At 42.3% G+C, this 26,963-nt stretch overlaps 1 long non-coding RNA gene across 1 annotated transcript in view; it reads right to left on the reverse strand.

The window, feature by feature from the left end:
* The window catches only part of LOC132820157 (uncharacterized), a 67,209-nt gene extending 53,613 nt beyond the window's left edge, over positions 1-13,596 (reverse strand). The window contains exon 1 of the long non-coding RNA XR_009645175.1: positions 13,481-13,596. This is a non-coding gene — a long non-coding RNA (uncharacterized LOC132820157). The remainder of the gene's footprint in view (positions 1-13,480) is intronic.
* Between the last annotated feature and the right edge of the window lie 13,367 nt (positions 13,597-26,963).

A 26,963-nucleotide genomic window follows, 5' to 3' on the forward strand; every position in this document is an offset into this window, starting at 1 on the left:
TATGGATAAATGTGAGGTTTTTCATTTTGAGGGAGAAAACAAGAAGGAAGGTTATTATCTGAATGGCTGAGACCTGGATGTCCTTGTACCAGGGAGAAAGTGAGTCTTCCTGATGAAGGGCCTATGCCTGAAACATCAATTCTCCGGCTCCTCGGATGCTACCTGACCTGCTGTGCTTTTCCACCACCACACTCACAACCCTGTCCTTGTACGCCAGTCAGTGAAGGTAAGCATGTAAGTGCAGCAGATGGTCAAGAAGGCAAATGTATGCTGGCCTTCATAGTGAGAGGATTTGAGTCCAGGAACAAAGATGTCTTCTGCAATTATACCGGGCCTCGGTGAGAACGCACCTAGAATATTGTGTACACTTTTGGTTACCTTATCTCAACTTCTTGCCATTGAGAGACTGATGTGAAGACTTACCAATTAATTCTGGGGATGGCAAAATTGTTGTATGAGGAAGGCAGAATAGCTTAAACTTATATTTGTTGGCATTCAAAAGAATGAATGGGGATCTCACAGAATACTGTAAAATTCAAAGAAGACAAAACTGGGTATAGACAGGAAGGATATTCCTAATGACAGTGGGAATCCAGAACTAGGTGTCACAGTCTGAGGTTCCAAAATAAACCATTGAGGACTGAGATGAGGGGAAATGTTTTCACCTAGAGAGGGGGGGGGAGCCTGTGGAATTCACTACCACAAAAAACAGTCAAAGCCAAATATTGAATTTATTAAGAAAGAGTTGAATACAGCACTTAGGGCTAAAGGGTTACAGAGAAAGTTGGATGGATCAGCCATGATCATAATGAATGGCGGAGGAGGCTCAAATAACTGAATAGCATACTCTTGCTCTTAATTCGATGTTTCTAAGTTTCTATTAAATTCTCTTCTCAGTAAAACACTATGAATTAGTTGGATACAGTTGAAAATCCGCAGATTAACAAATCTTCTGTAGGAATTCAATGATTCCCACTCAATGAACTACATGTTTGGAAAGGATTCAGCTAATCAGCACTCTAATAATTATCAAAACCTTAGGATTGGATAAAGTAATCCAAACTAATCCACCTTGAGTTCAGGGTTCCACCTTCCTTTCATCCCTACTTTTAAGTAAACTTGATGCCCAAAATCTTTATGTATGAAAATGTGGATAAATTAGTTTATAATCCATTAAAAATCAATTCCCTTTATTGAGATTGCTGCAGCTAGAAAAGTCTGCATCTTTGTACTGTTTACAATCTTTAAAAATCTCATGTAAGACAATAATATCTTTTCTGTCTTTACAACTAATAGGTAAGCAAGATAATACAAATGCTGGAAAGCTGAAATAAAAAGATTAAATGCCAGCAATCTTCAGTAGGGGGTGAGCCAACATTTGTGAAGGGAGACAATATTAACATTTTAGTCCAAAGCAAGTTTTGATGAATCTTGAAATTTTAATTTTTTTTCTCCAGATGCTATATTTCCAAAGTTTTACATTTTAATTTCAGTAATTCTAATCCTCACACTTGCAATATTTTTCAATGACGAATCTGGCAAATCAGATAAAATCAGGTCAATTCCAGCTATGTTTGTGCTGCAGACTCAAGTCTACTGAGGCTCAATGTAGACAAGGAGAACTTGTGACTTGGCCCATAGCATGCATTAATGAGGCTAGACAGTCAATTGAAACATTTACCATGGAGTTAGAAAGGCATTTATTGAAATTTAGTGGAGAGTTGCACTTGAACTGTTATATACAATAAATACAAGTATCTAACATCTCAAGAAAACATCCATGTTTCAAACCATGAATGCAAAGCTTATTCCTATATTTGCAAACTCACAAAGTTGAAGAACATTATTAAATTCAAACATCAAAAACTAAAACAAAGAGAGAAAACTTGTTGCTTTATGAATCTGTTCCTTACACAAAACTGTGAGAGGTATTTTCTGTTTTATTCTGGTAACAGCATGATTCTTGATTTCATGACAGTAATAAGTTGGAAAAACTACTTTATCTTATTTTTCCAAAGTTTGGTTAATTACTAATAATCAGGAACAGAATTACAAAAAGGATATAAAACACATTTTGGTCAATTTATGGCTTCATACTCCATTTGTGTGTGCTACAAAAAAGGTAGCAACTCATATCTCTATTGTGCCTGTAACATAGTTTAACACCAACACCTCCAGGCTAATTGAGTGATGATAGGATAAATAGCCAAAAACTCATCTAAATACATTGAAATATACAAAGAGCAAGAGAAAGCTGGAGAGGCCGAATAATTTAAGGAAAGTAGTTCAGAACACAAATTCTCAACAGCTAAAAGCTTATAAATAGAGTCTTTAAAAATCAGGTATGCTCAAAACACCAAAAATTAGAGGAACACAGAGATGTAGATGGTTATGGAGGGAAGGAAGGGTGAAGTAATGAAAAGATTTCAAAATGATGGCAAGCATTTCAAAATAAGATGTAGCTTTGCTGGCAAGCGTGTAAGTGGCCAGGGTGCAGATGGAGTTAGTGACTGTAGAATTGAGCTTATGATAGAGCCTGAAGACTACAGAAAAAAATTCTGTTCATCTAACAATAGATGTTGGAAAAATGTCTTGACACCTCAAAGATAATGGAAGGTTTGAGAGAGGGGCTTCTAAGCTTGGACTGCATACCATCAGTATTAGAAAACATGGAAGTAAGTCATTTAATTCTTAAAGTAAAAAATGAGGTCTGCAGATGCTGGAGATCACAGCTGCAAATGTGTTGCTGGTCAAAGCACAGCAGGCCAGGCAGCATCTCAGGAATAGAGAATTCGACGTTTCGAGCATAAGCCCTTCATCAGGAATAAGAGAGAGAGAGCCAAGCAGGCTAAGATAAAAGGTAGGGAGGAGGGACTAGGGGGAGGGGCGATGGAGGTGGGATAAGTGGAAGGAGGTCAAGGTGAGGGTGATAGGCCGGAGTGGGGTGGGGGCGGAGAGGTCAGGAAGAGGATTGCAGGTTAGGAGGGCGGTGCTGAGTTGAGGGAACCGACTGAGACAAGGTGGGGGGAGGGGAAATGAGGAAACTGGAGAAATCTGAATTCATACCTTGTGGTTGGAGGGTTCCCAGGCGGAAGATGAGGCGCTCCTCCTCCAGCCGTCGTGTAGTTGTGTTCTGCCGGTGGAGGAGTCCAAGGACCTGCATGTCCTCGGTGGAGTGGGAGGGAGAGTTAAAGTGTTGAGCCACGGGGTGATTGGGTTGGTTGGTTCGGGCGGCCCGGAGGTGTTCTCTGAAGCGTTCCGCAAGTAAGCGGCCTGTCTCACCAATATAGAGGAGGCCACATCGGGTGCAGCGGATGCAATAGATGATGTGTGTGGAGGTACAGGTGAACTTGTGGCGGATATGGAAGGATCCCTTGGGGCCTTGGAGGGAAGTGAGTGTGGAGGTGTGGGCGCAAGTTTTACATTTCCTGCGGTTGCAGGGGAAGGTGCCGGGGGTGGAGGTTGGGTTGGTGGGGGGTGTGGATCTGACGAGGGAGTCACGAAGGGAGTGGTCCTTGCGGAACGCTGATAGGGGAGGGGAGGGAAATATATCCTTGGTGGTGGGGTCCGTTTGGAGGTGGCGGAAATGGCGGCGGATGATACGTTGTATGCGGAGGTTGGTGGGGTGGTAGGTGAGAACCAGTGGGGTTCTGTCTTGGTGGCGGTTGGAGGAGCGGGGCTCAAGGGCGGAGGAGCGGGAAGTGGAGGAGATGCGGTGGAGGGCATCGTCGATCACGTCTGGGGGGAATCTGCGGTCCTTGAAGAAGGAGGCCATCTGGGCTGTGCCCCCACATCGAGCAACGTCACCACGTCTAACTCCGCCCCACTTCGATCTCTGTCCCCGCCCCTAACCCCGCCCCCAGCCCCAGCTCCAGCTCCAGTCCCACACCAGGTCCTAGCTCCCAGCCTTGCCGGATTTTCACCATCCCTCCAGACCTCCCCCTCTCTGAGGATGAAAGATCAGTCCTCAGCAGGGGCCTCACCTTCATTCCCCTACGCCCTCGGATTAATGAGTTCAACACGCGGCGAGATATTGAACAATTCTTCCGCCGCCTTCGCCTCCGTGCCTACTTCCACAACCAAGACTCCCGCCCATCCTCTGATGACCCCTTCTCCCGCCTCGAACACACCCCATCCACCTGGACACCCCGTGCTGGCCTCCTACCCGCCCTCGACCTCTTTATAGCCAACTGCCGCCGTGACATTAACCGACTCAACCTGTCCACCCCTCTCACCCACTCCAACCTCTCACCCTCAGAACGTGCAGCCCTCCACTCCCTCCGCTCCAATCCCAACCTCATCATCAAACCCGCAGACAAGGGAGGCGCGGTGGTAGTTTGGCGCACTGACCTGTATACCGCTGAAGCCAAACGCCAGCTCGCGGACGCCTCCTCTTATCGCCCCCTTGACCACGACCCCACCTCCCACCACCAAACCATCATCTCCCAGACCATCCAGGACCTCATCACCTCAGGGGATCTCCCATCCACCGCCTCCAACCTCATAGTCCCACAACCCCGCACCGCCCGTTTCTACCTCCTGCCCAAAATCCACAAACCTGCCTGCCCCGGCCGACCCATTGTCTCAGCCTGCTCCTGCCCCACCGAACTCATCTCCCAATACCTCGACACGGTCCTGTCCCCTTTAGTCCAAGAACTCCCCACCTACGTTCGGGACACCACCCACGCCCTCCACCTCCTCCAGGATTTTCGCTTCCCCGGTCCCCAACGCCTTATTTTCACTATGGACATCCAGTCCCTGTACACCTCCATCCCTCATCACGAAGGACTCAAAGCCCTCCGCTTCTTCCTTTCCCGCCGCACCAACCAGTACCCTTCCACTGACACCCTCCTTCGACTGACTGAACTGGTCCTCACCCTGAATAACTTCTCTTTTCAATCCTCCCACTTCTCCAAACTAAAGGAGTTGCCATGGGCACCCGCATGGGCCCCAGCTATGCCTGCCTCTTCGTAGGATATGTGGAACAGTCCATCTTCCGCAACTACACTGGCACCACCCCCCACCTTTTCCTCCGCTACATCGATGACTGTATCGGCGCTGCCTCATGCTCCCACGAGGAGGTTGAACAGTTCATCAACTTTACTAACACCTTCCATCCCGACCTGAAATTCACCTGGACTGTCTCAGACTCCTCCCTCCCGTTCCTAGACCTTTCCATTTCTATCTCGGGCGACCGACTCAACACAGACATCTATTATAAACCGACTGACTCCCACAGCTACCTGGACTACACCTCCTCCCACCCTGCCCCCTGTAAAAACGCCATCCCATATTCCCAATTCCTTCGTCTCCGCCGCATCTGCTCCCAGGAGAACCAATTCCAACACCGCACAGCCCAGATGGCCTCCTTCTTCAAGGACCGCAGATTCCCCCCAGACATGATCGACGATGCCCTCCACCACATCTCCTCCACTTCCCGCTCCTCTGCCCTTGAGCCCCGCTCCTCCAACCGCCACCAAGACAGAACCCCACTGGTTCTCACCTACCACCCCACCAACCTCCGCATACAACGTATCATCCGCCGCCATTTCCGCCACCTCCAAACGGACCCCACCACCAAGGATATATTTCCCTCCCCTCCCCTATCAGCGTTCCTCAAGGACCACTCCCTTCGTGACTCCCTCGTCAGATCCACACCCCCCCACCAACCCAACCTCCACCCCCGGCACCTTCCCCTGCAACCACAGGAAATGTAAAACTTGCGCCCACACCTCCACACTCACTTCCCTCCAAGGCCCCAAGGGATCCTTCCATATCCGCCACAAGTTCACCTGTACCTCCACACACATCATCTATTGCATCCGCTGCACCCGATGTGGCCTCCTCTATATTGGTGAGACAGGCCGCTTACTTGCGGAACGCTTCAGAGAACACCTCCGGGCCGCCCGAACCAACCAACCCACTCACCCCGTGGCTCAACACTTTAACTCTCCCTCCCACTCCACCGAGGACATGCAGGTCCTTGGACTCCTCCACCGGCAGAACACAACTACACGACGGCTGGAGGAGGAGCGCCTCATCTTCCGCCTGGGAACCCTCCAACCACAAGGTATGAATTCAGATTTCTCCAGTTTCCTCATTTCCCCTCCCCCCACCTTGTCTCAGTCGGTTCCCTCAACTCAGCACCGCCCTCCTAACCTGCAATCCTCTTCCTGACCTCTCCGCCCCCACCCCACTCCGGCCTATCACCCTCACCTTGACCTCCTTCCACCTATCCCACCTCCATCGCCCCTCCCCCTAGTCCCTCCTCCCTACCTTTTATCTTAGCCTGCTTGGCTCTCTCTCTCTTATTCCTGATGAAGGGCTTATGCTCGAAACGTCGAATTCTCTATTCCTGAGATGCTGCCTGGCCTGCTGTGCTTTGACCAGCAACACATTTGCAGATTTAATTCTTAAAGCCTACTCCAAAATTTATTTAAATTATCCATGAATTGTATTTTAATTCCTGAGTATTCAGCAACAACAAGCTGAATTTGTATAGTGTCATGTATCTCCTTTAACAGCTGAATTTGTTAATAAGGCAAAGACCAAGATAACACAACATGGCCAACAGCCATTATGAACCCATGAGGAGTAGCACCAGCATGGTGGATTATGTACACACAAGTTGCTGCAAAATACCAGTTTTGTTTGAAAGCACTTTTTGAGACTTAAATAATTTGTGCCTACTCGAGTTATCAATCCAGTTTAAGAATGGCGTTTCCTGTGTTAAGAAACCCAACACTGGAATAATTTAGACAATTTGAACAGTAGCGATTTTCCCCAAAAATCGAAGCTAGTGGTGCACATTTGAAAACCACAGGAAAAAGCCTGAGATAAGATCTGAAGCAACACAGGAGTAACATTTACACCGTGACCCCAGAGGATAAAAAAAATCACCATACATGAGGTGAAATGCGAGTACTTGATTTGTGAGTGGGCCAAATTGGGAGTCAAGCCAGATGGTGAGACATTCTCAAACTGGTTGGTAAAAGCTGCAAGGCTGTTGAGACCACATATACCATCCTTGTGCAAAAAGAAGAATACATGCAAGTTAAAAAAAACTTAACTTATTACAGGAAACGTATTGCAGCTGAATTTCGTAAAGGGAACCATTCACAAAAAAAGCAAAGATGTACAGCAGCTGCACTGCTGAGTCTCCACAGAGTAGTCTTTAGTCTTGCTTCTAAATATACTTTATGTTGATAGCATTTGAAAAAAAAAGAGAACAGGAAGACAACAACCAAATTCCCAAGCATGAAATGGAAGGCCATAGATATCTTATTCTGAATGAAAGTTTCTTAAATAGAAGATGGGGCAGTGCATTTTAGATTTAGCCATTGCACAACCAGGTCAGCAAGCAATGAAAATAAAAATAACCATTGGAGCCAAGAGTTGCAGACAGTCAATACTTCAGGCCTTTTTGAAAGGTGTTGGAGATCCTGCTAAGCTGTGGGCAATGTTGGAAGATTAGCTTTGTATAAAAGTGAACTTTAGAGTTCAACAGACAGAGCTGATGTCTTACAGATAACAGGTAATTACCAATACATTTTATGGGCAAGAACAGTGAGTTCTCAGGGACTGAGCTACTTGAGCAGGTAATGCAGCTAGATTTTGTTTCAACACTCATTAAAGCTTTCTGAAAAGACAACTTGAAGAAAAAGAATGGTGATGATACGAACACATTGTTAAAAGATGGCAGAAAATATGAGAATATAGGCAGTAATTTCTTAAAGGATTCTTAGGCCAGCTTACTTAACTTCAGTGGAAGATCAGTTGAAATCCAGAGAAATAGATCAACATCATAGATATAATTCTGAGACCTAAAGGGATCAATGGGTATGGGTCTAAGTGGGTACAGGGTACTGAGTTGGATGATCAGCCATGATGATATTGAATGGTGGAGCAGGCTCATAAGGCCAAATAGCCTACTCCTGTTCCCATTTTCTAAATTACTAAGTGCTGTGAATGATTATTTAGGAAATATTTCCAGGGATTCTTCTGATCTTCTGCCAAAGTTACAGAGGGAGATTGTAGAATGCCTTATCAGCACCTTATTTTCCATATAATGGGTGACTCAGGGGTTAGCAACAGGGACCCAGGTTTGATTCCACCCTCAGGTGACTGCGTACATTTTGCATATTCTCCCCAAGTCGACGCGACTTTCCTCCAGGTGCTCCAGTTTCCTCCCACAGTCCAAAGTTAGGCTGGCTGGATTGGCCATGCTAAATTGCCCATAGTCTCCAGAGATGTGTAGGTTAGGTTAGCCATGGGAAATTCAGGGTTACAGAGATTGGGTGGGATGCTCTTCAGAGGTCAATGTGACTCAATTGGTTGAATAGCCTGCTTCCACGCTGTAGGGAAAGTCTGATTATAGAACAGGCTGTAAATGAAATGTTTTCTTTGAAAAGAATGTTCGTTTTACAAATAATATTGCCTTGCATTTGAGAATGTTTGTTAGGAATGGGGGAGGTGAGTTTAGCAAGCTTCACAACAGACCATACAGCCAATTTATCAACTGAGCAGCTGGGCATCCATTTTAATGATATCATTATCAAATCTATTCCTCTGCTTTTTAGACTACCTTTCCTGACATACAACTAATAATGATTCTTTATTCAAAAATGTTATTCATTCATTTATATTTAGTTAATTTTCTCATCATATTTTCCTCTCCCTCCTAAATTGGCAGCAAACTATAAAAAAAGGGACAGAATAATCACTGTATGAGAATAGCAGATGAAGGAATATCCTTAACTAATCGCATGAGTATAACAGAAACACGCAATTGAAAATTGAGTGGGAGCAACTCTGCTCCTGCAGATTGGCAATAAATATCTGATGAGAGTCTCAGAGAGTCATGTAAATGCATGGCCAGCTTGATCACTAAACAAATTGAAGGTTGTTTGAATTGTAAGCATAGGTCTTGTTAACTATACATAACCTTCAATGGTTTTGAGGTAGTTTTATTCAGAATTATTTGCAAATGAACATGTTTAGTTTGTCCTTAATTGAATAAGTTTTAATTGTTGTCAATTTATATTATGTAGATTACCATTTGTGTTTTGGCTCTGTTTTACAGTCTACATACTTTTTGCCATTTTCTATTTGTGTTCAGTCATAAAGCTGATGCTGTGTGTTCCTTTTGTGCTTCCAATTTTAAAGGATTTATGAGCCAGACTGTTTTTGTTACAGACTTTTGTGAATGTCGTCCCAGTAGTTTTATATCAGACTATTTTAAAGAATGGAGTCTGTCAGATCTTCTGAAATGTCACATTTAGTTCCCTTAACTATTTGCCTGATGGTGGGTTGCTTAGCTTGGAGTCATTCTGCTGGCTTATTGGTAGCTGAATGAGTTTTGGTGGCAGCTTTGTATCATTTTTGATTCCAATACCTCTCAAAGTACTTTACAATTAAGGTCAGCTGACTTTGGATAGGATCTTTCCTGGATTTCAGCCAAACAGCTGGATTGTTGATTGCTTGCTTTTTAACATGAAAAAGAAAGGATACCTATTATTCTTTTTTAGTATGATCAAGAAAATGATTTTGGAAGGAAAAGCAAGATGCTTTTAAGTGATTGGTAAGTAGTTATGCCTGAGTCCTCATGGTGGTAAAAGCATTATCATGCTTCAGTACATGCATCCTTAGTAAATTCACCTTCATCAAACTTTTTCAACTGAATCTAAGTGGAATCCTATGCTGCTTTGCCTATCAATACAATAGGATGAATTCCTGTCCTGAGCTGCAGAGTGCAAGTGACTGCTTGTATCACACCAGCAGTCAGTTCATCTAGATTTTGTCAGATTTGCACTTTATAAAAGGTTGATTTTAACCTGTAGCACCGAAGGGTCCAAGAATATTGTAGCAAGGCTCTGGGTCCAGTTCAAAGCTGACCCACTATCTAGTCCCAGTTAAGGGTAGAAATCTCATTCTGATAAAGTTCCAGCTGCTCCTGTTGTATTCTATTCCAAAATTGTGAATGTCACTCCTGGTCTTAGACACAACAGAGATTGGGACCAGGAGAGGTGACTGAGCATTTAATAAACAGTAAAAAAAAGCTCAAAGATCAATAGAGGAACCACCTTGTAGACTTTGATAGAATTCCTTACACTGAAATTATGCCCTCTGTTCCTAGACATTCTCTGAAGTGGAAAACAAATTCTTCCCCTGCCACCATGACAAACCCCTTACGAATTCTATATGATTCAATAAGATCTCCTCTTGTTCTTCTAAACTGAGTACAAGCCCAATCTGTCCTCATAAAAAAGTCCCTCTAATTCCAGGATCAAACTAGTTCCCTCTACCCAGGCCTTTCAATATTCTGTAATGTTCAATGAGACACCCCTGATAGAGTCTTCACCACTCCTCATATGACAAGCTCTTCATCTCTAGGATTATTCTTGTAAACAACCACTAGATCTCCTCCAAGACTAGCACTTTGTTCTTTAGATATGGGCCAGAAACATCTCATAACATTCCAAGATGCAATCTGACCGTCTTTATACAGCCTCAGCAGTACATCTCTGCTCTTGTATTCTAGCTCTCTTGTAATGAATGCTGACCTTTCAATCGCCTTCTCACCTGCCATATGAACCTGTATGCTAACCTAAAGAGAATTCTGAACTAGGACTCCTAAGTCCTTTTGTGCTTCAGATTTTTGAAGCCTTTCCCTGTTCACAAAATAGTCTACACCTCTATTCTTCTTTCCAAAGTGCATGATCTGACACTCTCCAACATTATATTACATCTGTGACTTCTTTGCTTACACTCCTAGCTCCTTCTGTCACCTTCCTACTTCATCATCTCTGTATCTCCTCCTATCTTTGCACCATCTGCAAACTTAGCAACAATATCGTAGACATACAGCTCGAGATTAGTTAACTTGGCATAAAACTGAGTATAAAATCTGCACTTGTTTGCCTTTACATATCAGGTCCATGCTGGGCAATATATTTCCCATCAGGAACAATTTAATTATTATCAATTTATTATACTTCAAACTTTGCCTCCAGATTTTTTGCGATCTTTTTCATTGCTGTGTTCCTTGCCACACAAAATAATTAATTATTTCATAACTATTAACTCAAGTAATTCTAAAACTTTAACAGATTACAAATTTGCACACAACTCCGAACCAAATAACTGATGTCCATGAAGGTTTATATTCAATGAACTGTTTTCCCATTAAGTTCAAAATGCTGACTGGGTTATAACTTTGCATCTCAAAGTACAATAAAAACTCTGTGTCAGACTTGCAAAAAAACCATTTTAAGAGTGTCAACATTTCTTTGCACTACTAGTTACACTGACAGGATGTACAGTAAATGAGCTGAAAATGTGTTGCTGGTTAAAGCACAGCAGGTCAGGCAGCATCTAAGGAACGGGAAATTTGACCTTTCGGGCCAGAGCCCTTCTTCATTCCTGATGAAGGGCTCTGGCCCGAAATGTCGAATTTCCCGTTCCTTGGATGCTGCCTGACCTGCTGTGCTTTAACGAGCAACACATTTTCAGCTCTGATCTCCAGCATCTGCAGACCTCACTTTTTACTGTACAGTAAATGGCCAATTTGCAATTCACCTTGATAATGTTAATTGGAAAAGCAAAAGTTGTTCATGGACTCGATCTTCTCATTATTGATCTCCTGTTAGCTCCACAACAACCTGCTAACATAACAATAAACTTCAGCAACCTTAATAAGATTTTGCTTCTATCACTTTATCTTGCAAGTTTGGGGACATAAAACTAACTTTAAAAGAAAGTAAATACTTGTCAAAGTATCCTCAAAGTGGGTTCTGGCAACATAACCTGTTAGTCCATGTAATGCCATTACCTACCATTGATTTCTTTCTAGATGGCCCTTCAAACAATAAGACTATGAAAACAAGAATCCTCACTCCAAAAGTGAATGATCAGCCATATCTTTATGGCAGAACTCTGATGTGAATTTGGTAGGGTCATTGTGCATTGTGTTTTCATTTCTAGTACTACTGGACAGGTCAGATCCCGAAAAGATATCCAGCTTGATAGGATTATTTAAAATTTTATTTTAGTTAACATGATCAGTCAAAATTTAGTCACATAAGACTGCAGAGTTTCTTTAACAACAAAACTGAAACTTTGAACACAATGTAAAAAAAAATTTTAAAAAACTCAGTGTAGAACATGGTTAAAAAGATCTTTAAACACACACAAAAAAACATTTGACACATTTTCCAACATCATTTCTTTACAGAGATTTAAATCCAGAGAAATTTTGATCATTGTTTTCTAAGGGACCTTTTACTCTCATATCATTTATTAAGCCTGCTTATTTACATACCATCAGATCCAAAGTAGCCTAATTCCTGGTTGGGTCCACAACATATTGTTCTAAGAAATTGTCCCCAATGCACTATGAAAGTGTGTAAGTTCAAATATCGACCATACTATTTATTTACAGCTATTCCTTTTGAAACTCTTCTAAGAATATAAACGTGGAGGATGTATTGAGATGGAGAACCCATCAGTTCACAATACCCAACAGCATTGTGATCAAGATCAACAGCCTCCAGACTGGAAAACAAGCACACCTTGCTGACAACGGCCTCATCCTTGAGTCTATGGAGGTAATTGTTCTCAAACTTTACCATCGGCATCTTTCTCTTTTTGCAAGTTTCAGTTCGATCCATGCTGTATCATTTGTACTAGAATGTGTTTCTGCATCTATTAAGTTGTAATATATTTTATATCCCACTGAGGCTATTTGGCTACTTTATTTGTACCATCCATCATTCTAAATTGGTTTAAGGAGTGTCCAGTTTGTATTGTGTTTATTTTATTTTGAATCAGAGTGGACTGATAATCTTACATTTTTTATCTGCTATTAAAGAGCATGTGAATTGATTATCCTGAAGTACATGTTTTTGGAAATTTTCCTGATTACTTCTATGCCACATTAACCCAATATTTAACAAAAGGGTTTCTGCCACCTTCAGTCCATCAGCTCTGAAAAGCTATTAAACAATTTTGGCTCCTTTGTTCTATAAGAGTCACCAAAGTTAGTAAATCAAAAGCTTTATGACAAAAATTATACAGTGCTGTGCCCAAAATCTAGTAATAAGGTGGAAAACAAGAAACAGAAGCACAAGAGGAACATACAGCATGTTAAGCCTTCTCTACCATTCAATATTATTGTGGCTGATTTTGTCTTTCTTCACTTCTCAATACATTTTCTATTCCCCACACAATTCTGTCAAGCTTTCAACTTTCACCAAAATTAGTTTTAGGTAAAATAGCGCTGCGATTCTCAAGTTAGCTTTACTCATGAGAGCTATGCATGCCTGTAGGATAGAGGCATGGCCTCATCCACCTATGGAAACTGTGCATTTACAGTAGTGGGCTGAAAGAATGCATTGGAATATTTGTAATATTACACCATTATTTTACCCAGCCAGCCATGCCTCTATATCAAACAGTCAGGAGTACAACTTGGGCTTCTTACCAAGTGTTGTAATGCTGCTTTGTCCATCAAAGAAATTGACCAAAAGTTTCTTCATACAGCACTCAGATGAGACGTTCCTGTCCTGGACAGCGACTGTAGTAAATGACAGGCCAGATGGTGCCATACAGTCCCTTGGCTGTATCAAATGATACGTGCGACTACTGGTAACTATATAGAACATGATATGATGTTCTATTTTTGAGAATTCATGCTGATGTTTGCAGTCAAGCTTCCTGGCTATGTTATCTCTTCCCTTACAGAAACACAGACACAGCAGACATAAAAGAAATCCAGCAACTGGGAAGCTGGGGGATTTAGTATTACAGCATTTGAAATGAATAATATATTTGTGAAGCGGGGAAAGGGAAATTATGAGTTTCATTTTGAAAACCAGCCAATATCTTCGACTGAACAACATCAGCAAATGGGAAATAAACTTAGATATTAATCAGTTGTTCCAGCAAGCTATAGGCTATCAACTTGCTTTGTGGTTTACCTGGTCAATGACAAGAACTTCAGTGCAATATCCATCCATGCCTTTTTTTTTCAAAGTGTCCTTAGATTATATAATGAATCTATAACAGGCAGCTTCCATGGAAATTTAACCCCATTCTGTACTCCTATCCATAGTCATCACAAGGAGAGCCCTCCTGTCTCATTGACTGGTATTGGAGGCTCAAATGGTCCTTGGAAATTGATCTTCCCAGATAACATTTTCTTGCATCTCTTGTAATTCACCACATTTGGGATTGAGAGGCTTATTTGTAAAGCTTTCAAGTTTCCATGTTTCTTACTAGGAATATGTGTACTCTGATTTTGCTCACATGTGATTGGCCCAAAAGGGCTGACACATCATAAGTTAGATTACAATCCTTACAGTGTGGAAATAGGCCCTTCGGCCCAACAAGTCCACACCGACCCTCTGAAGAGCAACCCACCCAGACCCATTCCCCTACATTTACCCTTTCACCTAACACTAAGGCAAGTTAGCATGGCCAATTCACCTAACCAGCACATTTTTGGACAGTGGGAGGAAATCAGAGCACCCGGAGGAAACCCACGCAGAGAATGTGCAAACTCCACACACACACAGTTGCCTGAGGTGGGAAATGAACCTGGGTCTCTGGCACTGTGAGGCAGCAGTGCTAACCACTGTGCCACCGTGATAAACCCTAACCTTGCACAAACTTTGAAGCATGACTTATTCCATATTTGGCAGAGTATCCAGATTGTGCGATAGGTCTGATCAGCCACCTCAGCAGCAAATCATTCTTGACTCCAAGAAACTGTCTATCTAAGAGAGAGAGAGAGATAGAGGAAACAAAGCTTGCATTTGGTCTTTATTTGAGGATCATGTTGCTGTCCAGTGTCATACTCACTTGCCCTGTGAACACAGCTGACTATGTAAGCTTGGCTAACCTTCCCTTATATGCATCACCAAGGAAAGATAGTTGGAGACTGTTTCTAATGCGGATAAATAGACTGTTGTAAATACACTCAAGGTTCTGTAATGTTGGTGCAGGATCAGAATGAGTGGTAAACTGGCTAATATTAATGATAAAAATACAGATATCAATATGAGTGAAACATGTCTCATTAGAGATTGTTTGGAACAAAGCTTCACTCACCTTGCTGTTCCAAGTGGAATAAAATTTAAGTTCAGAAGTAGTTAAAAGAGAGATGCTGACAGGAGCTGATAGGATTTCCCAAGAATGCAATGGTATTCCAGAGATGGGACACGTGGCTCATCCGTTTCCATCTGCCTTTATTTTTTCCTTCTCTTTCTTTACTGTTTCGTTTGGCTTCCTTTTCTCTTTTCTCAGCAGCGTCGATAGTGGCTGAAATGGTGGGGAAGACAGCAGCAGCAGCAAAGTAAGCCAGATTGGGATTTGGCAACTTCAGTGTGGGGTGGGCTTATTGTTGGGTCTGAGCCCAGATCGGGACCCACCAGCTTCAGTGGCGAGAGTCACCCAGCGTGGATTCATGGCAGCGACATCAATGGAGACAAGATGGCATTGAAGAATGGTGACACATTTCCAGTGGCATGGTTCCAGGACATAGGCCAGGTACCCCATGGTGAAGGTGTTCTGGCTGTGGCAGTGTGCATGGACTTGGGGCAACTGAATGCTCATCGACTGAGGGATGGACTTTGTAGCTTTGTTTTCCTGGCAGCGAGGATTCATGGCAGAGGTGTGGGGATAATGTGGACATTTCTTTTTCATTTGGCTTTTTCTTTTATTTCTGCTTCTGTTTTTAATTCTGTCTTTTGTATACTAAAATGGCATGGGAGAATGGTGACATTGTGTACTTTCCACTGTACTCCTGTATTCAAGTACACATGACAATAAAAGCTAAATCTAGATACCTTTCTCCTGGGTGAACCAAGTGGCTTACTGACCCGGTATCTCTTGCATGTTTCTCCATTGCCCTGAAATCAACTACATTCATGGCCTCTGCCACAGGCTCATCCAACTTATTGTCACCTGAGGAGGAATGCTGTTCATCACCTCACATCAATTTACAATAGTCTTCCATGTCACATGGTCACAGTGCATTGCACACCAAGAATACTTGTGTTGCTCTCTGTGATGTGCACTGTCGAGCCCATGTGGACCAGTCAAGGCAGAGCATATGCTTTTTCAATTAGTCAATAGTTTATTTGATGATTCTAGTGGAGATACAAGCTGCATTGTAACACTCTTCTGGTGTATATGGGAATGCCTCTCTGGTGTCAACAATCATGTACGGAGAGGATAGCCTGGTCACTGTTGTCCATTGTCCTCCGCAGATCAATGTCAGTGGATACAATGATTACAGTCTGCACTGTCATTGCAATCTACCTATTGAAATCACTAAAGCATAAAAATGTGTCATGTTAAAACATAAAGCTGCCTCTGCCTCACTAGAGACTCAGACACTACCAGCACAGTTGATCAGGCTCCAGTCATACAGCTGGCTGTGTCCTTTGTCTCTGAGCTCTGAGGTCAGGGTCATGCTTCTGCGATGGTTGATCCTAGTTACCACTTTCAATGTTTTCAAAACTACTACTTTCATATGTTTTCTCTTGATTTTCAAGAAAGCTTGACTTCTGCGGATGGTCCTCATGACTCTGAGATCATCCATCCAAAGGTCATAAAATACATCTGTTTCATTGTCCTCCCTTCTGTCTTTACTTTTGTGATCTTGATAATTACAAAGTTCAGGCAGCGCTTATCACTAGATGTCTGTTAATTACCAGTTCATGGGGTAAAAAGTGAGGTCTGCAAATGCTGGAGATCAGAGCTGAAAATGTGTTGCTGGTTAAAGCACAGCAGGTTAGGCAGCATCCAAGGAACAGGAAATTCGACGTTTCGGGCCAGAGCCCTTCATCAGGAATGATTCGACGTTTCGGGCCAGAGCCCTGATGAAGGGCTCTGGCCCGAAACGTTGAATTTCCTGTTCCTTGGATGCTGCCTAACCTGCTGTGCTTTAACCAGCAACACATTTTCAGCAATTACCGGTTCATGACTCTGCCTTTAAAGTTGGCCATTTTTCCCATTACTTTTGGAGAAGCTGAGTTGTTAACCATATTGGTGCAGGAATTAAGATGCTTCTGCATCATCCAGTCTCCAGCTATCAACTTGTTCTGGAACCTCAAGAAATTTCAGGACAAGGTTGTATTGTTGGGGACCGATGGTAGCTTTCTGCTAATCACACAAAATGTAAGAATCTTGAGAGCTCCCTGGGAATGGGAACACACATGAATGAAACTTTCCTGTGATTCCAGATCAACTGCATGCCCAAAGTGAGACAAGCTCTTGCCACTCACAATTTTATGGCTGGCCCGAAGGGATTCCAATAATCACATAGGTGCAGATCGATGAACCCTGGCATTCTACAGAAACAAGCAATGGTCGCAAAGCCCAATACTATTGCCCACCTCTGTGAAGAAATTGATGTTGCATCATAGAAAAGAACTTTGTTACCCCCTTTACATACCCATGTGTGCCAGTCTTTTAAATGCTTTACATGTCACCCACAAGTCCCTGGATAATCGCTGGTGAGAAAATTGAATATTGTAGTCAGCTTAGGGCTATAGGCATAAGATTCCAGTCAAATCCATGTGACTACACAATTTGCTGCAGAATTACACGTACCTCAGTCACTGCCTCCCTGGATAGCCTCATTTCCTGCCTGGCATTGTCTCTCTTACGTTTATAAATAGTTGATTCTCATCTTGAAGACAAAATTACATGACAGTGCCTATCTCCCACAGTGGATCGCTGCCTTCTGAACAATCTGTCTTGCTGATCATGTTGCTGTTGGTCTTGTCACATCCTCTCTTCCTACTCCTGAGGTTGCACACGTGTTGAGTGTATCATACCCATAACAAATACAGCAAGTTAACTGTGTGAAGAAGGCAGGCAATGATAGGTGCTACGACACGGGGTAAGCCCTCCTGCTTAATTTAAAACCAGCAACACAGAAAAGATTTGTCCCTTGCAGTAATCTGTAAAAACCAAGTAGCCAAGAACTATTTAAAGTAAAAATTAACAACTTTATTTCTTAAAGTGTAACAAGTGCTTCATTGGACCTGAAGCATTGACACTGCTTTCTCTCCACAGATGCTGCACACCCGAGTTTCTCCAGCAACATTTGCTTTTGGTACATGACCATTATATTACTGCTTCTCCCTTGGAGTTACATTAACTAACCATGATTTACAATTTCTTTCTATAACCTATCTTTTAGCTTCCCTTCTATAATACTAGTCCAACAAAACTCACAATTAAAATTTTCAAAACTCTTCTTATTTCAAAACCAGGCAGCTATAGGTTCTTGTCTTTGGATCTTCCTGTGTCTTTTTTTCTCCTTGTTAGGAATTTCTGTGTCACAGGTTACTGATTAAAAAGGGACTTTTTTAGAGGGACATTTTTTCATGCAGTCTGTCGCATGCTAGGACATGGCAGATCTCTCAACTGATCAATTTTCTCCTGGTCTTATACCCCAGAGCATTGGATTGTGTCATTGACTTTTAAGATTCCCAATATACTCAATTCAAGCTTGCTTGGAAATTGGTATTTTTGTTGGGGTATAATTTAAACTGATTGACCGAATTCAAATTTGTTTTTGTCTCCAGCCAACGAACTATTCGAGTTGATCACCCCAGTGTTACATGCATTGTTGCGTTATTGAGAACACATGGTGCTGTCCAGTAGTTCTGCTGCCTTTAGCTCTCTTAAAGGTAGATCCATATCTTGATAACACCTCTCCTTTTAAGAAAAAATAAACCATCGTAATGAAAAGATGGCTTCACTTTTTCTCTACTTTTTAAACACATTATGCTAACATACAGATAACTTTAATGTAAGTTCACCTTAACCTCTTCCCATATACCTGTGTATATACATAAAATAATATATAAAGACAAATCTCATCTAAACTCTATCAGTTAAATCCACAATAACGCACCTGCGATTACATTCTTCTGACCCACAACATGAATTTTAAATTAAAAATCTGTAACATAAGACTCCAACAAAATAGCCTCATATTCTTATCTTTGAAATGTTCTAAGAATGTAAGTGGATTGTAGTCAGTGTACACACTCCTCTCTGACACATTGTTTGTGACATACACATTAAAATGTTGTAAGGCCAGTACAAAACACAATAGTTCCTTTTCAATTTTCTTCTGCTGGATGTTGACCTTCAAAAAGTAACCAACTGGTGGTTCAATCCCATCCTCATCTTCCTGGAGGAGTACAGCTCCAACTCCAGTGTTACTAGCATTGATGGTGACTTTAAAGAGTTTAAAAAAGTTTGGTGTAACTAAAACTGGTTTGGTGGTTAGTATCAATTTCAATTGGTCAAATGCCTCCTGGCATGGTTCTGTCCACTGAAAGTTTGTGTTCTTCTTCAGCAAATCAGTTAACGGTGCCACCATACTGCTGAAGTTTGGAATAAACTTCTGATAGAATCTGCTGAGTCCTAAGAAATGAAGCACCTCCTACTTCGAGGTTGGTAGTGGAAATTCCTCAATGGCCTTCGTCTTTGCATTCCATGGGGTCAACCTTCCATGACCGATGATATGTCCCAAGAACGTCATCTCTGCTTTTGCAAATTTGGTTTTATTTATGTTTATCGCCAGTTTTGCTTCTCATAGTCATTCAAAGAGCTCTGCCAACTGTACCAAGTGATCTTTCCAGGAATTACTAAAGATCACTACATCGTCCAAACAGACCGTCGCTCTCCTCACCACCTGATGCCTGGAGGAAGATCGCCTCATCTTCCGCCTCGGAACACTTCAACCCAGGGCATCAATGTGGACTTCACCAGTTTCCTCATTTCCCCTCCCCTCACCTTACCCCAGTTCCAACTTTCCAGCTCAGCACCATCCCCATGAACTGTCCTAACCGCCAATCTCCCTTCCCACCTATCCGCTCCACCCTCCTCTCTGACCTATCACTTCCATCCCCAACCCCATTCACCCATTATACTCTTTGCTACCTTCCCCCATCCTTCTCTCTGACCTATCACCTCCATCCCCACCCAAATTCATCTATTAGACTCTTTGCTACCTTCACCTCAGCCCCCCAACAACTCCCCAACCCCATTTATCTCTCCACGCTGGAGGCTTCCTGCCTCTATTCCTGATGAAGGGCTTTTGCCCGAAATGTCAATTTTCCTGCTCCTTGGATGCTGCCTGACCTGCTGTGCTTTTCCAGCACCACTCTGATCTAAAGGCTGTATAGTTTGTTAACCCAGCCACAACTCCATTCATGAGTCTTTGGAATGTGGCAGGTGTGTTCTTCTTTCCAAAGGGCATTACTTTAAACCGATATAGCCCATTTAGTGTTTCAAACACTGAAATTTTTTTGCCATCTCCAATAAAAGTACCTGCCAGTAACCAAGCATTAAGTTAAACTTGGTGATGTAACTGGCTTGTCCAACTTTCTCAATACAGTCCTGTAATCTCAGAATTGGATATGAGTCTGATTTTGTAACAGCGTTGACCTTCTGATAATCCACACAGAATCGTTGAGTCCTGTCCATTTTGGAACTAAGACAATCGGCGAACTCCACTCACTCTGGTTTGGTTCGATGATGCCCTCCTCGAGCATGGCCTCCACCTCCATCTGGACCTGTCTGGCTTTGAGAGGATTAAGCCGACAGGGGTGTTGTTTCATTGGAGCAGTATTCCCTACACCTACTTCATGCACAACAGCACTCGTCCTCCCCGCCTGATTCTTACATATGTCCCTGAACTGTAGCAACAAATCTTTCAATTCTGTTCCATGCTCTTGAGACAGATAACTTACTAATCTATCCATTCCTCAAGGACTTCTTCATTTTTAAATAGTGTTGAGGCACCTCAAAATCTGTATCATCTGGTTTGATTCCTCAGGCTGAGGGGCAGTAACTAACAGTTCTCCAGTTCTTTCTCTCCAATATAATACGGTTTCAACATGTTCACATGACATATCTGATACCCTTTCTTTCTATCTGGCATCTTTACTAAATATTTCACCTGAAAACTTTTTCTCAATTTGATAGAGACCACTAGAACCTGAATTTGAAGGAATTTTCAATCATTGGTAACGGTAATTACATGTTGTCCCCTTGGGAAAACATCTGAGTCTCAGAATTTTTATCTGCCACCTGCTTCATTCCGCACTGTGCTCTCTTTCGGTGCTGTTTAGCTAACTCACCTGCTCGATTGAATCTCTCCCTCCCCTCCACTATATAATCTATTTGTGAGATCGCCTACTTTGGTCCTGTCAATTTTTCTTTCATTAATTTCAAAGAGCCTCTCACTTCATGACTGAATATTAACTCAAACAGAGTAAATTGAGTAGATTCATTTGGGTCAACTCTAATGTTAAACAATACAAATGGGATATCTTTATCCCAGTCATTCGGGTAATCCTGACAGTATGCTCTCAACATGGTCTTCAAGGTCTGATGCTACCTTTCTAAAACTCCCTGGGATTCAGGATGATATGCACTGGATTTAAAGTGCTGTATACCTAAGCTATTCATAACCTCCTTAAACAGCTGAGCAGTAAAACCTGACCCTTGGTCTGACTGAATCTCTCTGGGTAGCTCATCCTGTGTGAAGAAAGCGACTAACTCCTCTATCACCTTTTTTGCCTTGATACACCGTAATTGAATTGCCTCCAGAAATCTGGTAGATACATCCATTATGATTGACAAGTACTGGTTCCTACATTCAGTTCTTGGGAAGGGACCTACACAATCAATTATAACCTGCAGGAAAGGCCTTCAAATACGGGAATTGGCAACAAAGCTGGTAGTTTTATTACCGCTCATGGCTTACCTATCATTTGGCATATATGACACGTACAGCAAATGTTAGCCACATCCTTGTGCATTTCAGACCAATAAAAATGTTTTTGTACCTTAGCCTGAGTCTTTTGAACCCCTAGGTGACCTCCTACAGGTAGTTCATGTGCAACCTGTAACACTTCCTGTCTGTATGCTATCAGGAACACAATCTGGGGCACTTTAACCCATTTCTCCTCTGCACTAACCTGCTGTGGTCTCCTTTTCCATCTGAGGATTCTATCTTTTAGATAATAACTCTCTGAAATGTTCTCTGCTTCCTTTCCAGAGTACACATCCACATATATATCTTTTATCGTCTTATCTTGCTATTGCAAGTCTCTTAGCTTTTTAGGACTAAACATTTCTGTGTGACCCTCTGCGTGTTCAGGCTTTTCCTGCACCATTACTTCAAACAGGGTGTCCACTAAATGAACCTTAACACCTTCATCTTCCTCTTTGCTTTTCACTTTATGCTGTGACTATGATAGTGGGATATGGTTACCACACAGTCTGGGAAAATACCAGGATACTTACGTTTTAACTCCTCAGTTTCTTGGATTTCCTTGGGCTTCTCCACAACAAGCGGTGTCACTCCCACCTTGGATCCTGCCAAATCATTCCCAAGAACAAACTGAATTCATGGAACTGACACTCTGTAAATCACTTCCACTGTTACATCCCCAGTCTTAAGTTGGCACTCCAGCTTGATTGTACACAGAGGAATGCTAAATTTATGTCTATCTATCTGACAAATTACCACACTTCGCATAACAGATCAGTCATAGAGTCATAGAGATGTACAGCATGGAAACAGACCCTTCAGTCCAACTCGTCCATGCCAACTAGATACCTCAACCCAATCTAGTCCCGACCCATATCCCTCCAAACAGTTCCTATTCATATACCCATCCAGATGCCTTTTAAACGTTGCAATTGACCAGCCTCCACCACTTCCTCTGGCAACTCATTCCATACACGCACCACCCTCTGTGTGAAAAAGTTGCCCCTTAGGTGTTCGCTCATCTCTTACCATCAGTGACTGGTTAGATCCTTATCTCTCAAAATTATAACTTCTTGTTCTTCTCCCCCAGTTCTTTCTGAGTAAACTTTACTCACAGAGGCGAATAGGCTGTGCACTCTCCTGTAGCTCCTTGATTTTTCTTGGGGTCTCCTTTACTACCTTCACTAATGCCACTGGCTTAGCTTCTTTTGCGACATCTTTTCCCACAGTGCCTTTCTTTAACAACCAGCACTGTGTTTTTACGTGTCCCACTTTACCACAGTGGAAACATCTGAGGCCTTTCACCTCCTCTCCACCCTCTTGGGCTTGCTTTTTATCCAGTGGTAAAATCTTACTAGTGCGCTCTACTCTTGGTTTTGTAATGTAGGATCACCCCTTCTCCCAACTTCTATCCCTTACAGGATGAAATTCTGGCCAGAAGCTTGTTTTATGCACCAATATGTACTCATCTGCTGATTCTGCTGCCCTTCTCACTTCCTGAACTTTCTGTTCCTCCATATGAATTCTTACCATCTCTGGAAGTGAGTTTTTAAACTCCTCCAGCAGAACAATATCTCTTAGAGCCTCAGATGTCCTAAATATTTTGAAAGCATGCACCCATCAATCAAATTGGTTACATTTAATTCTTTCGAACTCACCATAGGTCTGACCTGGTTCCTTCTTTATGCTTATGAACCTCTGCCTATATGCTTCTAGTCCAATTCATAAGAACTTAAAATAGCCTGTTTGACCTCTTCATAATCCCTTGACCCCTTATCTGACAGTGCGGTAAATATCTCACTAGCTCTACCTACCAGTTTAGTCTAAACTAGCATTACCCATAAATCCTCAGACCACTCCATCTGCCTAGCCAATTTTTCAAATGAAATAAAAAAAATTCAACATCTTTCTCATCAAAATGTGGCAGAGTTTTGACATGTTTAAATATATCATTACCTTCTCTTTTAATCTCCATCCTGTTAATTTGACTTTGCTGACTAAGTCACAACTTCTCAAGATTAAATTCTCTCTCTCTTTCTGTTTTTTTTCTCTCTCTTTCGCTTTCCCTTTCTTCTCTCTCTTTTTGCTCAGCCAAGAACATTCTCTCTCTCTTTTTCCTCTCTATCTGTTCTCTCTCTTTGTTTATCTTCTAGCTCCATTTTCCTCAATTGTAATCTAAGTTTTTATACCTCAACTGCATTTGTCTGTTTCTCTGATACACCTGAGTGTTTAACTGATTCCCTTACAATTTCAGCTTTATTGTTGTCCTTGATAAAACCCAAATCTAACTTCTTTGCTAATTCTAGAAGTATGGCCTTTTTCTTTCCTTCTAAACTTTTAGTGGCAAATTTGAGAATCATCTTCAAAATCCCAGAACCTAATTAGATTGGATTCCCTACAGTGTGGAAACAGGCCCTTCGGCCCAACAAGTCCACACTGACCCTCAGAAGAGCAACCCACCCAGACCCATTTCCCTACACTTAACACTACGGGCAATTTAACACGGCCAATTCACCTAACCTGCACATCTTTGGATTGTGGGAGGAAACCGGAGCAACTGGAGGAAACCCACACAGACATGGGAAGAATGTGCAAACTCCACACAGACAGTTGCCCTAGGTGGGAATTGAATCTGGGTCCCTAGCGCTGTGAGGCAGCAATGCTAACCACTGAGCCACCATGCCACCCCAACCTCTTCAGCATTTCTCTCACTTGTAATTTAATCAACCACATGTCACCAAAATTAAACAAATTGTCTCACCTACGTTTTATTTAAAGATCTAGGATACTAACCTGCAAGTGTTTAAATCTGCTGGGATTTTTGTACCCCCAAATCTATTCAAATCTGTCTATACCAGTTCAAATCACGGACCTGAGCCCCAAACTGTTATGACATGGGATAAAACCAGCAACACTGAAACGATTTATCCCCTGCAGTAATTTATAAAAATTGAGTGGCCAAGAACACAAGGTACGAATGAATTGAGTTTAGTCAAAAGAAGACGATAGGTACACTCCACTTGGTTAAGCATGAGCAATGAGATTAAGGACCACATTAACCACTGCAGTAGATAGCAAGCCATTGATGCTTGAGATCCGAGACATATCATGGTTGAAATATGCTGTGAACCTGTTCATTCTTAGAGAAACTGATTAAATTGTGATATTGACTGTTATTATGACCCCTGACAGTAGACCAACTGATGTCATTAACTATTTGTGAGATTTTGTTTTTTCTTTATCCTTTTTTTGGGATGTTCAAGTATCACTGGCAAGGCTATCATCTGTTGCCCATCTCTGACTGTGTTTGAAATGAATGGCTTTCTAAGCCATTTCAGAGGGCACTTAATTGTCAACCACACTAGGGGAGACAACAGTGTTAGTGGTATTGTCTCTAGACTGTTAATCCAGAGATGAAAAGTGTGGTGCTGGAAAAACACAGCAGGCCAGGCAGCATCCAAGGAGCAGGAGAATCGATGTTTCAGGCATAAGCCCTTCAGCTTATGCCTGAAACATCGATTCTCCTGCTCCTCGGATGCTGCCTGGCCTGCTGTGTTTTTCCAGCACCACATTTTCAACTCTGGTCTCCAGCATCTGCAGTGCTCACTTTCTCCCTGTTAATCCAGAGACTCGGGTAATGTTCTAGATGCACAGATTTGAATCTGACTATAGCAGATGTGAATTCAATAAGAATCTAGAAATAAGAGTCTCATGGTGACCATGAAACCATTGTCAATTGTTAGAAGAACATATGTAGTTCAGTAATGTCCTTTAGGGAAGAAAACTACCATCCTTACTTGGTCTGGTCTACTGGTGACTTAAGATCCACAGCAATTGGGCATAGTCAACAATGCCCTCATCCTGTGAATTGATAAAAGAAAATGCTGCTGTGGGACTGGAGTTGTGTGCAGGCCAGACCAGGTAAGAGTGGTAAACTTCTTTCCTCAAAGGGCATGTGGAGTGCTTGAAAGTACACTTCAACCATTATGAGTTATGAGTGCCAATTGCATACATTTCTTTGGATACATAAAGGATGCAATTGCAGAGCTTATAGAAATACTTTTGTATTATCAAGCAGAGTTGACATGACTCATGTAGGGAAACCATTCCTGACACATTTACTCAAATTCTTTGAGGAGGTGACAAGCAGGATAAATAAAGGGGAAGTGAAAGATACAATACATTTGCATTTTCAGGAGCCATTTGATAAGTTCCCAAACACTGCAGCTGCATGGTAGCTCAGTGGTGGGCACTGCTGCCTCACAGCATGGGAACCTGGGTTTGATTCCATCTTCAGGTAACTGTGTGGAGTTTACACATTCTCCCCATGTCTGCATGGGTTTCATAGAACATAGAACATTACAGCGCAGTAGAGGCCCTTCGGCCCTCGATGTTGCGCCGACCCGTCATACCAATCTGAAGCCCATCTAACCTACACTATTCCATATAAGTCTTTATGCTTGTCCAATGACGACTTAAATGTACTTAAAGTTGGCAAATCTACTACCGTTGCAGGCAAAGCATTCCATACCCTTACTACTCTCTGAGTAAAGATACTACCTCTGACATCTGTTCTATATCTATCATCCCTCAATTTAAAGCTATGCCCCTCGTGCTCGCCATCACCGTACTTGGAAAAAGGCTCTCCCTGTCCACCCTATCTAACCCTCCAGGTACTCCAGTTTCCTCCCACAGTCAAAAGATGTGCAGGTTAGGAAGATTGGCCATGCTAAATTGACCAGAGTGTCTAGGGATGTGCAGGCTAGTGTATTAGCTATGAAAATGCAGCATTACAGGAATTGAAGGAGTGGTTGGGCCTGGGTGGGGTGCTTTTTGGAAGGTAGATTCGAAGCGCCAAATGGTCTGCTTCTCACTGTAGGGATTCTATGGTTATACTACTTAAGATAAGCAGTCATTGTACTGGAGGTAATATATTAGCATGATTAAAGAATAGACCAACTAATAGTAGACAGACACAATGATAACCTGTAATAAGGGATATGCCACAGGATTCAGTGCTCAAGCTGCAATTATTTACAATTTTTATAATGACTTGGGTGAGGAAAGTGAATGTACTATAGCTAAGTTTGCGGATAATTCCAAAGCAGCAAAAGGCAAGTACTGGTGATTGCACAAAGGTCCGCAAAGGAATATA

The sequence above is a fragment of the Hemiscyllium ocellatum genome, chromosome 11 (genome assembly GCF_020745735.1).
Source record: "Hemiscyllium ocellatum isolate sHemOce1 chromosome 11, sHemOce1.pat.X.cur, whole genome shotgun sequence".
NCBI lineage: Eukaryota > Metazoa > Chordata > Chondrichthyes > Orectolobiformes > Hemiscylliidae > Hemiscyllium > Hemiscyllium ocellatum.